Source organism: Coenobita brevimanus, chromosome 38 (assembly GCF_032717465.1).
Source record: "Coenobita brevimanus isolate Jiangsu-jjx chromosome 38, ASM3271746v2, whole genome shotgun sequence".
NCBI classification, from domain to species: Eukaryota; Metazoa; Arthropoda; class Malacostraca; order Decapoda; family Coenobitidae; genus Coenobita; species Coenobita brevimanus.
Window position 1 is genome coordinate 19,031,984 of NC_136991.1, and position 14,551 is coordinate 19,046,534.

The following is a 14,551-nucleotide window of genomic DNA, read 5'->3' on the forward strand; positions in this document are numbered from 1 at the left end:
TAGATGTTAAGGAAGGAGATCATGTATATTGTAAGAATTTTTCTGGATCTGGACCGCCAAATGTACCTGGTGTTGTAGAACAAAACAGTGGACCTGTTTCATGTCTGATAAGGACTAAAGAAGGGAATCTTGTAACAAGACATCATGATCAGTTGTTTAAAACAAGCCTGTCCGTGAGATGAACCTCCTGTAGCCAGACAATTTGACCCTGAGATTGGTGTTGAACCTATGAGTGTTAGCACTGAGAATTTAACGAATGTAAAATAGGTTAATGAAAGGCTTGAGAACGTAAATAAAGGTGTACCCCTAGATGTTAGTAATGGATTGCAGAATGACGGTATCCAAAATTCTAGTAATCCAGATAGCCCTTTGCCTGTGCAGGTGTCTGAATTAAGGCGTTCATCACGCACAAGGAAGCCTGTTGAGCATCTTAATCTGTAATGTGTATTTTTAGCTTATTTTGCAGTAGTTGTAGTAATGGAATGCTAGTAATGTTTCTTAACTACAAGCCCTGTATGAAGCTTGAGGGGCGTGGGGGAGTGTGGTATCTGGACCAATTGTATTGTTTAAGTTCCCATGTATCATACCGTACCTATTTTGTACTGTACTGTGTAAGGAGCCACCTAGTGAGTGTATGTTAAGCAGAATAAACATTGCGTAGCTGGCACGCTGTTTTCCCTGCCCTATCTTTGCTATTTGACGTGGATGAAGACCCTGCCGGCCCCATACATTACAGTCTGAACATTCAAAGCAAAATATCATGGGTAACTTGTGTGGGTCACACAGTGTTTCCAGATGTTCATCACACCACATTTCAGCTAATAGGGATTTTGCATTGCTATGCTCAAGTTTGATAACAGTCCATAGCTCACATCCTGGGCTTGTACCTAAGGAAACAACAAAAGTCCAATAAATCACTCTTCGATACACTAAAACTACACTTCATGAATCGCCTCAAAGAAGCCTTACCCACCTGGGTCTCCCAATTTCCTTAGATGCCTGTTGGAGCCTCACCTCCAGAAATTTATATATCCATCTCTAGATTATTACAGAGTACTATCAATCACCCATCCACCTACCACATATTATCCCATGGCATCTGGCATTTATTTCCGCTGACCCTTCCCCCAGCAGGGAATTTCTGGAAAATCGCTGTGTTTTAAACCACAATACCTCAGGTACTGTAATACTGAGCCAGAAATAAGAAAGTAAGCATCATAATACTCATCAATCATTCAACTTCAAGCTGATGGCCTCAGATTTTCCAGGTAGTGCTTAGAGTCAGAGAGAGAGCCTTAAGAAATGGGGTAACTTTTAGTGTTTTTTGTGGCTGTGTCCGTATGTGTGGCACAAGTATGGTTTATACTAGCCATCCAAAATAAAAAAAAACACTTTCAGAATACCACAGTCAACCACAAACACCATTTCTATGAAGACTAAAAAGTGTGGTGCAAGTGTGCAGTGGTGTGAGCAGAGGAGGGTGGTCACTATGGCAACAATCTTAGGCAGGATGGCTGACGTCTGACCAGACACAAAGAAAACATTTTGCATAGGTCTATCCATGACAGTGGTCTGCAGGTTACTGAAGCGTGACTGGAATGCATGCAGGAGGCTTGCCAGTGTTTGTCTTTGGTGGTAATTACCCACGAAATATTCAAACAATGCCATAAAACACTAGATCATGTATATATGCTACCTGGACAGTCATCTATACATGACAACAAAATGCCATGGGTTATGGGACTGCAAGGACTGATACTTAACAGTATGTAGTGACTGCAAACTTCAGTGAAGATTCTTGCATAGGTAAAATGCAAATTCTTTGTAAATATAATTATTCAGACAGAAAAGTGCCAGCAGCCATGGGAGAAGCATAGGAAATTATTTATACACATATTTTAGTACCTGTTTATTGTTCTCGACATAATCATATTTGTGGAAGTGTTTTTGAACATCATCATCCATCTACACCTTCTGTATATATGACATGTATGAAAAATAATACACAGGCCCCGCAAACATAAGACGAAACACTCTGCAGGTGATATGATTGTGTGCACGGTGTAAATGTTTTATGATTTCTTACAATAGTTACAAAATGTTCAGAGTACTGATTAGGTAGAAGACCACATAAATCAAGGAAATATATGATGCGATGCTTTATGAAAAAAACAAACACAGTGACCCATTCCTCCAGATTCTGAAGTGCATAATAAGTTAGTGATGATAAACACACGGTCAAATCTGGTAGGTATTTTCAAATGTATCATTTCATCAGCTGCAACTCACTCTCAGAATTGTTTAACACAGTGTGGGGGTAAATTTTTATTATCACAGTTTCAAGTCCTTGTTCATTCATTTTCCTTTAGGCTCTCACATCAGAATATATCTGCCAATTATTACTTATTTTTAGATTTCCTTCAGTGTCTCTGGACATCAGCAGGACTTTCTTGAATGGTATATTTGTTCTCAGATTTTCTGGCTTTCTGTTCTCAGATTTCTGTTCTCAGATTTTCTGTGTACTCAGGATCAATTGCATCTTAATGTCCTCAGGTAATAGGTCAAATACTAAATTCATTCTTCCCTTAGTAGAGGCCTCATAGTTAAGTACAGTAATACCTTGATATACGATACCCCTAGATGTGATATCCAGGCTTAATGATCGGGGTAGATATTGCATCATACCCCGCCTAACAATGGCCAAACCCCGGTTTAACGACAGGTTTTCAATTTTTTTACCGATTTTGATGATATTTTAGACAAAAATTGTGTGTTTAGGTTGATTTATAAACTGTTTTTAGACTTCAATTAATGTGTTTTAGCCATAAAGATGGGGTGAACTTTGTCATTTTGGGGTACAGTTTACTAAGCTTGATTTTTTCCAAACATATATTTGATGATATTCAGATTTGATTTGTTGATTTTAGTGACTTATTTACAAGTGTTAGGTTTAGGTTAGCTTCCTCGACATCTATTAGACCATTTAGATTGCCTTTAAAGCTATTTTTGGGCTCATCTGGGTGAGTTTTGGACTTGGTTGGGGGGAAACCCAAGGCTGGTAAATGGTTCACATTGAAATACATGTTAAAAGTACCCCGATATAATGATACCCCGCGTAACTATGGGGTTTTATCTAACCAATTAGATCGTAAAACTGGGGTATGACTGTAGTCTAAACGATCTCGACTGAGACCTAGAGCCTTCAAGGTGTAATGGCACAATGATGCGAACCGAATAAGAAAAGAGACTGTGAAGTTGTACAGACTTCTCCCATTGACACTTACTGTCAGCCCTGACAGGTCAGCATGAATCATATACAAAGGATTCTTATTATACGATCAAGAAAGAGCCTCCATATCAACTATGCACAAATACAACTTGCTTGGAATACAATTTCCCCAAGGGTTGTTGCCACTTTGACTTTGAGCAATGACTTATGATTTTGCCACTTATTTATTATACAAATACTCCACAAAGGAGCCTGGATTAGATAACAAAGCATGAAGTGCAGCGATAGCGGCTGGTTGAGGAAAGACATGAGTAACCCATGGTTTACACAAAACTATCTGGACCTTCGTATTGCCCCCCCCCATCTTGATGAGTATTAGTAATAAAAATCGGATTAGCAAATAAAGCCGAATATTAACATCAACACTATCAAGTATATGTCCATCCAACCCATTTAAGTCCACCAGTAGTGGGCTACATAGTTGCAGTCTATGTTTTTTAGTTAGTGTAAGAAACCTCTTTCCCTGATCGCTGAGACCATCAAAATAATCTTCAGTATAAATATCTCCTATCCCACTACCCTTTTCATCACGAAGTAAATAACAGTTTTTACCAATACTCCCTACTTTGGAGGAACTAAGTGTTGGCTGCATAATTATATACTTATTTTCAACCTGAACCCCATTTAAAAATACAGATTCAGATTTACATATTGTATGTAATACTGCATTCACACAAATCATCTTATCATTGTCTAAAAGTATTGAAATACTCTCTGCTTTTGTAACTCATAATTTCAACTCGTGGGCTAGAGTTCTTATATCAGTGAATGACCCATCAGCTCTAGGTATGCCAAATTTTAGATAATTTCCAGTTCTTTTCTCTTTTAATCAAAGCCTACACTTATGGGATGAACATCCATGTCCTGCTTTGAAGGAATTGGTGATTCTATCATCCGGACTTTGTGAGGATGAGGAAACACTAACTTCTGATATTGTAGCCGAATAATTGCTGAGAAAGGATTTTACCCCTACTCCCGAAAAAAACATCAAGAGACAGGTTACCAGAATCCAATCACTCTTCTAAGTTATATTAAATTTTTTATAACTTTTTTTTTTCAGTTTTTATAACATAATTTGTTATAACATTTCCGTAATTTTAGCCTTCGTTTTGACTTTCGTTTACGCCCTCCCCTCATGTTAGCTCTTTGAGCCTTACCGCTAGATACATCCTCGAGTACACCACGTCCCATGTCCGGAGCTTCAGGAACTACATTTTTCATAAAAAAAGGAATTACCCGTTTCCCTATACCCCTTAGAAAGTCAAAAATACCAGCCCCCCGTTCGTAGTATATGGGACTCCTAAAAATTGTTACATCACTTAAAGCCCCTCCTTGTTTGAGTAGGAATGGATCTTCGAAGAGAAATAATTCATATTTGGAAGCAGGGATCGGTAGTACGTATCATGGTGTTAAAAACAATAATGAGTGTGTAAATATCTTTACCGACATTTTATATGTAAAACACAGGTAACACTGTGATAGCCTTCAAAGTATATTGGTCCAACATTCTGATTAGTAATTTTATGCCAACACTTTCTATGGTTGAACTACTAATTGTTTTGTACAGTTGGGCATGTAGAAAGTGCGAAAAATACTGGGGTATATGGAGACATTTGGGTTCCCTGTAGTAAGTCCACGTATGAATGAATAGCTCAGAACCCAGTACCTGTGTAAGGTGGACAGTGATTGGCTGAGCTTTTGCTTGGTGGTGAAGCAAATATTCTCATCATATTATACGTAAATCAAGGTTAATAACTAGTAAGTGACACGAAACAACGTATAGAGAATACTACAGTATTTAATGATCGAACGTGGAGTATAATGATCAACCTCAGCACTCTGTAAAACGTAACTGGCAACATAGCACAGAAGAGCAGCATGTCAGCTGGTAGTTTCGTTTATTCATAATATTCGAAGTAGTGGTTACAAAGTCTACTGAATCAGATTAATAGATGTTAACCTCTAACGAAGAGAATCGGCAATGCTTTCTTTAACGAATGTAATACTGGTATTACATTTCATCAATTTCAAGGGTTATTGTGATCTATGACACATGATATTTGTTAGTATGCATAGGCAGTAAATTAATACTAAACTATTTGTTGTCTTACTACCTTTTATATACATTTCACCAAATATATTAAATTGAAATAAGAAGAGATAAGACTTTACTAAGCCAGTAAGACCTTGTAGCACAAGGGAGAAGGAAATAGAGAGGGACAGCAAGCACGAGGGAAAAAAAAAAAAAAAGAAACGAGGGACAGATGAAGAGCTGAAAAGGACTGATTCGGGACCAAAGGGGTGCCAAAATCATTTAAGTATCGCCCACGTCTTTGCAGACAATACCCCCTGGTGGGGCTCATTCTCAATATAAATGCATTGCATTAGAAACGCAAATACATAGTAAGATAATCAGCAACATTCATATGTTATGAGATGGTTACCTTAATATTCTTCCTAGCAGCTCCACTTAATTACTTTCATTCCATGAGGTGCATAAAACATCGTTCTGTAACATCAAACGGGGACTAGGTAACCAAATATTCAGTTTTAATTTGCAGCACCTAACCAACACCGATCCCTCCCGCACAGTGTTTTGAAGAGATGGTAGGAAAGAGACAACGATGAAGACAGTGGAATGAAGAGGCTACCAAATGGGTAACTAGCATCAATTAACACTGGCAGCCGTGGGATTCTTCCCTCATTTTAATACATAATTATGTTGCTTGACGTTAGTCAGTCCCCGGATGTAGGCTAAGTTGTTAAGCCCCGTCCACACTCTCGCCTATCGGGCAGTAACTGGCGGACTGTGCCTTCATCGGGTACAGTCTGTCAGGCACGACTGTGATGTTGTCCAAACTGCTGGGTAGCTGGTCAGGCAGTAAAGTCGACCAGTAGTCAGTAGGTGGTCGGCAGCGATTGAGTGCGATATGACCATGGACAACGCAGTTGAAAAGAAAACGAAATAACTCAGTGTAGCATATAAAATGTTGTAAAAAAAAAAAAAATGAAAAATGAAGAGTGCAGAAAAACAATATGGTTTAACTTTTTGAAGATGTAGGGTCCATGGCTCATGCACGGCACCAGACCACCTTGAAATGTCATGATTTCCCTCAACTATGGGCACTGGCTGTCCGCTGGTTTTCCCATCAAAGTTGCCACAAAGTGCTCGATGACGGACTTTAAGATCATATGATTGCCTTGACTTTATTTGTATATCGCTTACCGGCATGACTATCTATTGCCAGGATGTTTACCGTGTGCGATATAGCTGCGAGATGAGTACGGCTCTGATTCCAACACATATCTCACAACGGTTTTATCTTCTTTTATCTTTTCCAAGAAAATTCATCACTATCATTAAACAGGACATGTTTTTTAATGTGGTGAAAATGAATACAGGGACGGCATGGTAATCAGTTATGAGGGTTTGTTTTTCTATCTATCTATCTGTCTATAGCCCGACGCCCTAATCCCGCAAAGGGTGGCCGCAGACAAAACGCCTCCAAGTCGCTCTGTCACCCATCATTTGACTAGCCACCCCCCAACTCATTCCTCCCTCCCTCATATACCTCTCAACTCCTTCCCTCCACCTCATCCTCGGTCTTCCCGTCCATCTCCCTCCCTCCACCTCATCTACATACACCCTCTTTGTCAGTCTTTCATTCTCCATTCTCTCCACATGTCCAAACCACTTCAGTGTATTTCTCCTAATCTTCTCAGCCACATCCACATCCACCCCACAACGTTCTTTCACTTCTTCGTTCGTCAAACTGTCTCCCCATGTCACTCCACATGCTCCTCTCAAGTAATTCATTTCCACTGCTCTCACTCTTGACTTGTTCTCTTCTTGCAAGGTCCATGCCTCGCTTCCATACGTCAGGGTAGGGATCACAATACTATCATGCAGTGATTTCTTTATTTCCATACTCACCTCCCTATTTCTTATCACTGCTTTCAGTGAACCAACAACCTTCCTTCCCTTCTGTACCCTTTCACGCACTTCATCCCCAAAAGTTCCATCCTTACTCATCAAACTACCCAAGTACTTGAAAGCACTCACATTCTCCATAGTCTTGCCATCCAACCTCGCCGTGCATTCTGTGACTTCATTCCTCTCAAACACCATAACTTTACTTTTGTTTACATTAACTTTCAGATTCCTCTTCCTACACACCGTTCCAAATTCATTCACCAACCCTTGCAACTCCCATTCATCCTCACTCAACAACACTATCATCAGCAAACAACAACATCGGAATCTTCCAAATCTCACCCTCATTCACTAAAGCTAACCCCTCATCCACTGCCCTACCTTGCACCTCCTTTACAACCCCATCCATGTATATATTAAACAGCCATGGAGACATTACATAACCCTGTTTCAGTCCTACATTGAGATCAAAGAACTCACTCAGCTCACCATCCATTCGCACCGTAGCCCTAGCTCCTTCGTACATACTCTTCACAGCACTCGACAATTTCCCATCAACTCCATATATTCTCAGTACCTTGTACATACCTTGTCTATCTATTCTGTCATAAGCTTTCTCCAAGTCCATGAAGGCAGCATACACTTTCTTTCCCTTCACTAGATACTTGTCCACTAAACATCATAGAACAAATATCTGATCTACACACCCTTTTCCCTTCCTGAATCCCCCTTGTTCTTCTCCAGTTAGCTCCTCTGTTATATGCCTAACCCTATCAATGAGTATTCTACCATATACTTTTCCAGTCACACTAAGAAGGCAAATATCCCTGTGCACAGATTTCTCTCTCCCCTTTTCCTTTGTATAAAGGAACAATTATACCTGATTTCCAGTCCTCCCGAACCCTTCCCTCTTCCCAAGCCAACCTACATAACTTCCATATCCATTCCACTGCAATCTCACCTCCGTACCTCAGCATTTCACCACACACTCCATCAATTCCTGGGGCCTTTCCCATCTTGATCTTCATTGCTTCCACTGTTTCCGCCCTACTGATCTCTTCCTCCCTCCTCTCATCTCTCCTTCTCCCAGCCATTCCCCAACCACTTATACTCGCACTGCTCTCACTCTCTACATTCAACAAATCCTCAAAGTGCTCCTTCCATCTCCTCAATTTCTCTCTCTTCTCCACCAACAATCTATTATTCCCCCACTGAGGGGGGTCACCTTGACGTGGTGGCGGGGCTTGAAGCGTGGCTGGCAGTGCCACCTACTTTGGAGGCATGCCTACCTTTGTAGGGTTTGGCATTTGTCAGTGTCGTGGACCAAGCACCCCCTACATCACTGGTAGAGGAGGCCTACTGGTGATGTCAGTCCCTGCCCATTTGCCATCTAGGGCGGGACTGTTGCCTCCCCACGTGTTTGCCGTGCGTGGCGTCCCGTAATGCTGGGAGACAGGAGTCCTGGAGGTTGAGTGATGCTGCATGGTGCGCCCTGCAGCTAGCAATACACCTTTTTGGTCCCTTATTCTGGCTAGACGGGTGGCCTGGTTGGGCCCGACCAAGTCAATCGGCTGGTCACTGGCTAGCCATCCAGGCTAGTCACCTAGTGGCTTTAGGGTCAAGCGGGCACTGAGGGACCGGGTGGCTCCTATCGTCCTGGAGTCACCCTTGTCAGGGTCCCTTGGTGGTTACCTGCGTATACTTTCCCACTACCTCTGGGGTCGCCAGTGGTGCTTTCCCTGGCATATGGCCTCCCCTTGTTGGACTCCATGGTGGGTGGAGGGGTGGGGGAATGAAGGTAGTTTTTTTCTAATATGGCCACGAAAAAAATTTTATCAGCTGACGACCCTGGTTCTGTCCCTGACCATCCTTCAGAGTCTCCCTCCTGTGCGCCTCATGTGCCTCTGGCTAGTGAGGCCCACATTGCCACCTTGGAACCATACCTGCCTGGTTCCAGTGGTTGGCGGTCAGTGGCCACTACAAAGAAGAAGAGCCGGCAACAGACAACAACATCTTGTGGACTTGCCCGTGAGGTCCTGCCAGGTGTCTATGAGAGGGTTGATTTCCCAAGGTACTACACCATTAGTACTTTGGATGGTCAGCCTATTGGGAATTTAGATATTTTTATGGTTCATCGGCGCATTATGTCAATCTGTGGGAGAGAGCCGAAGATTTCACCTCAGGGGGATGGTAGGCTACTAGTGGAGGTTACATCCCCTGAAGAGGGTTCCCGGCTGGCTGCCCAGTGTAAGGACCCGGATGCGCTATTTACTTGTGTCCCTCATGCTTTTTTCAATCAGAGTCGAGGTGTTGTTTTCTCAAAAGACTTACTCCGCTACAGTGAAGAGAAGCTCCTTGAAGAACTCCAGGTCCACAGGGTGGTTAAAGTGGAGAGGTTTCGGAAGAAGATTGATGGTGTACTTACCCCAACTCCATCCTTGTTGCTGACATTCGACTGTAATGTTCTACCTTCATCCATCAAGGTGGCTTGGTTGTCCCTTAGGGTCAAACCTTTTGTACCAAACCCACGACGTTGCTACCACTGTCAGATGTACGGGCATTTTGGGCGAGTCTGTCGTCGTTTGCAACAGGGCCTCCCAGTGGTGTGTGTCAGTTGTGGAGAATCCACTCATGCGGGACAGGACTGTCCTGGACCAGTTTGTTGTTTGCACTGTGGCGAGGCACATCCTGCTTCATCTAAAGACTGTGCCCGGTTTTGTTTGGAGAAGGAGATCCTTCTCATCCGTAATCGTGATAAAATAAGCTTTTCTGAGGCCAGGAGTAGAGCCATGTCATTTGTTTTCCGTAACAGAGTGTCTTATGCGTCAGTTTTGTCCGGTCATAGCCGTCCTCATCGTCCTGTCCAGCAGCAGACTCGAGTTCCTCCTGTTGTGTCAGCTCCTATGCCTTCATCTGTTGATACCATGCCAGTGCAACAATCTCCACACTTGCGGACGGTTGCCGCTACAGTTCAAGACTCGACCTCTACATCTATGGTATCCCCTAGTAGTCATGGTGCACATTCTTCATTTGCTAAGCGTCATCGTGGTTCCTCAGAGTCTTTGAGTCTTGAAGATCCTCCAAGCAAGGTGTCGGTCGTGGAGTCCACATCCTCTGTAGTTAGTCCATCTGTGCGACAGCCCTCGGACCCTGCTTCTGGGTCTTCGGGGGCTTCTGGGGTGTCAGGTCAGTCTGGCACCTCTTCCTCCGGGGAATCGGATGTTCCTCCTCCGGTTACCTCTGAGGATCCTGTCCTGCCCCCTCCACGTTTGGAGGCCAGGACCCCAATCCCTCCTGCTCGACCTCTTGGTTCACTGGGGGCCCCGGGCAGGGTTCGGAGTAGCTCTTCCTCTCCTGCTGGGCAGTGACGGGTGTCTGTGAAGTCTCCCAACACTTCACAGACCCCAGGCCCTCGTTCTAGCCATGCTGCCGCCCGTGGCAAGCCCCTTACTGGGCGTATCCGCATTCCCAAGAAGATTGTCTCCCAGGGTCACTCAGTGGTTTCCACTAAGTGACCCTTTCTTTTGTGTATATAGTTCCTCCATTTTAATATTTTTAGTATTTTTTTATGGTTTTCTGTTTGTCCCTCTCCCCTGCCCCTTTTTATTTCCGTAGTTTTAATGGCTAATATTATTCAATGGAACTGCAGTGGTTTACGAGCCAACTGGGAGGAACTCCGTTGGCTTCTGGCTGAGTATTCACCTGTGTGTGTTTGCCTACAAGAGACAATGGTTGGTGATGCTGCGCCTCCCAGCCCACCTGGTTACCAGGTTTTTTATTCAGATCCTCTTCCTGGACAAGGTCATGGTGGGGGTGTGGCTATTCTAGTATGCAGTGACATACCTTTCACTGCTGTGAATCTTAACACTCCACTGCAGGCTGTTGCTCTCCAGATTTTCCTTCCCCGTCGTTATACTGTGTGCTCTTTGTACCTCCCTCCTAGTGCCACTATTGAGAGGGTTGATCTTGAAAATCTTATTCGTGCACTTCCCTCACCCTATTTCTTGCTGGGTGACATGAACAGTCGTCATCCCTTGTGGGGTGGCTCCACAGCTGATGCTAGAGGTACTATGTTAGCCTCCATTGTGGAGGATGTGGACCTGTACATTTTAAATTCTGGTGAAGTTACTTACTTCCATAGTCAAACGGGTATTTTTACTTCTATTGATTTGTCTCTGTGCTCTGCAGGGGTAGCCCTGAATTTTACATGGGCTGTGTTACCAGTCTTACATGGCAGTGACCACTTCCCTATTTTATTAAGATCGACACAGAGTGCGCCTCGGCATCGTCTTCCCCGCTGGCGCTTGGATAGGGCGGTCTGGCCGGTTTTTGAGGAGCTGTGTTCCCCGAACCGATGCGTGGAGGATTTTGTCAGCACTGACGCTGCTGTTGAGTATTTTACAGACTTACTACACTCGGCGGCACTGCAGAGTATTCCGAGAACAGCTGGTCACTTTCCTTGCCGTCCAGTTCCCTGGTGGACTGATGAGTGTGCTTCTGCTGTTAGGGCTAAACGTGCTGCTTTCTCCCGACTTCGTCGTCACTGAGGTGACCCTGGTTACTTAGCGGCATATAGGAGAGCCCGAGCTCATGCCCGGCGGGTTATGAAGGAGGCTAGGAGGAAGTCTTGGGCATCATTTGTTTCTTCAATTTCTTCACAGACTCCTCTCACAAAAGTGTGGAAACGGGTGAGGAAGATTTCAGGGAAATTTCCTGTTCCCTCTCCTGTTTTATCTCATGCAGGTGTGGTGGTGGCTCATTCTTCGTCTGTTGCCGAGATATTTGCAGCTCATTTTGCTAATGTCTCTAGGAAGGACACCTCATCCCCGTCGGCACGCCGCCGACGGCACCTGGAATCTTTGGGCATTAGTTTTCCGTCTACTGCGGAGGAGTCGTATAATGTTGCTTTTTCTGCTTCTGAACTTCAGATGGCATTGTCGCAGTGTCGTGACTCATCTCCAGGCTTGGATGATGTCCCATATGCCTTCTTACACCACTTGCCTGATGCAGCCCTTCATTTTCTGTTGTCACTGTATAACAGAATTTGGTGCAATGGTGGGTTTCCGACCTCATGGGGTGTTGCTGTGGTTCTCCCCATCCCTAAGCCGGGTAAGGATCACTTGCAGGCCACTAATTATCGCCCTATCTCGCTGACATCTTGCCTTTGTAAGGTCCTCGAAAAGATGGTGAATAGTCGGCTCATGTGGTACTTAGAGAAGGGTGGTTACTTGTCTCCAGTCCAGTGTGGGTTTCGGAAGATGCGGTCGACCACAGATGCTCTCCTTTCTTTAGAATCTTCCATCTGCCAGGCTTTTGCAACTAACCAGCATCATATCACAGTGTTCTTTGATTTGGAGAAGGCGTACGACACTTCCTGGCATCATGGTATATTGCAATCTCTTTATGAGTTTGGTCTCCATGGGCAACTCCCCACTTTTATCCGGGAGTTTTTATCTAATCATTTTATTCGGGTCCGAGTCGGGAGGGAGCTGTCTACTGCACGTCCCCTTGAGGATGATGTGCCACAAGGGAGCATGCTAAGTGTTACCCTTTTCGCAGTGGCAATTAACAGCGTTATTTCTGTGCTCCCTGATGGTGTTCGTGGCTCTCTATATGTTGACGATTTATCAATCTCTGTCACTGCCTCACGGATGTCAATGGCAGAAAGGAGGATGCAGATGGCTCTCAACCGTGTCTCTAGATGGGCTGATGAACGAGGTTTTCGATTTTCCTTCAAGAAGACCGTTGCCATGCATTTTTGTCGCATTCATGGAGTCCACCTTGACCCAAACCTTTTTTTAGATGGGCGTCGTATTTCGTGTTTAAAGGAAACCCGGTTTTTAGGGCTGATTTTTGACAGCCGGTTGACTTGGGTCCCTCACTTGAGGTACGTAAAAGCTGAGTGTCTCAGAGCATTGGGTCTCTTGAAAGTTTTAGCGCACACATACTGGGGAGCTGATCGCAAGACCCTCCTCCTCTTGCATCAGTCTCTGATTTTATCCAAACTTCATTATGGATGTGAAGTTTATTCCTCTGCCTCAGAAGCCCGGCTTCGTATTTTAGATTCCATACATCATGCTGGTGTTCGTCTCGCCATTGGGGCATTCCGATCTTCCCCGATTTCGAGTTTGTTGACTGATGCTGGTGTCCTTCCTCTAGACTTGCTCCGCTCTTCCCTTTTGATGAGATGTTGGTATCGCTTATCTCGTCTCCCAGACTCCGTGCCCTTTCTCAAGGCCTCTCAAGATTCTCGGTCACCTATTTTTGCCACTCGGCCATCCTTTCCAAAGCCCTTTGGTTTCAGGGTGCAGTCGATTATGTCTAGCTTCTCTGTTCCTTCTGTGCCGATCACTCCCCACCGTGTCCCGAGGGTGGGCTACTGGCTTCTACCCAGGGTGACATTTTGTCGTTTCTTCTCATCCAGTAAGGCCTCCCTTCCTTCTCATGTTTTATTTTCTCTGTTTTTAGAGCATGCCTCTTCTCATGGGGACTCCATACCAGTTTATACTGATGGATCTAAGTCTGATGCGGGTGTGGGCTTTGGTGTGGTGTTTCCCGCCTTCTGTCGAGGTGGGAGCCTCCCTGTGACTGCTTCTGTTTTTACGGCTGAGCTGACTGCTATTTTATTTGCCCTTCAGATTCTCTTCACTCTCCCCCACACTGCTTTTACTGTTTTTAGTGACTCACGAAGTGCTCTTTCTGCAATGGAGTCTTTTAATCCCTCTCATCCTTTGGTTTTATCCATTTTAGAGTGGCTTTTCCTTTTAGGGCGTCGTGGACGTCGTGTAGATTTCTGTTGGGTTCCAGCTCATGTAGGAGTGGCAGGGAATGAACGAGCTGATCAGCTGGCCAAGGCGGCAGCGGCTCGTCCCCCTCTTGCACAGTCCCCTCTGTATCGTCTGCCTCCTGCAGATATGCGCTCCTTTATTGCCTTCAGGGTTTGGTGCTGTTGGCAGGAGCATTGGGATGCTGTGGGTGCCAATAAGTTGCGCTCGATTTGCCAGAAGGTGGGCTCATTCAGTTACCAGGGCTTCCCTCGTCAATGGGAGACTGCTTTGTGCCGCCTCCGCATTGGCCACACCCGTTTCTCTCACGGTTTTTTAATGGAGGGGCTCCTCCTCCATTCTGTGATGACTGTCTGGTTCCCTTGACTGTTCGGCACCTGTTGGTGGAGTGTCCTAGTCTTGAGGATTTGCGGCGTCGGTTCCTCTCTGACCACCAAACGGATGGAGGTGTTTATCATCTTTCCTCCGTGCTTGGGGAGGATGCCTGTGCCTTGGGAGGGGCAACCCTCTCCTTTGTGAAGGAGGCAGGACTTCTTAAAGATA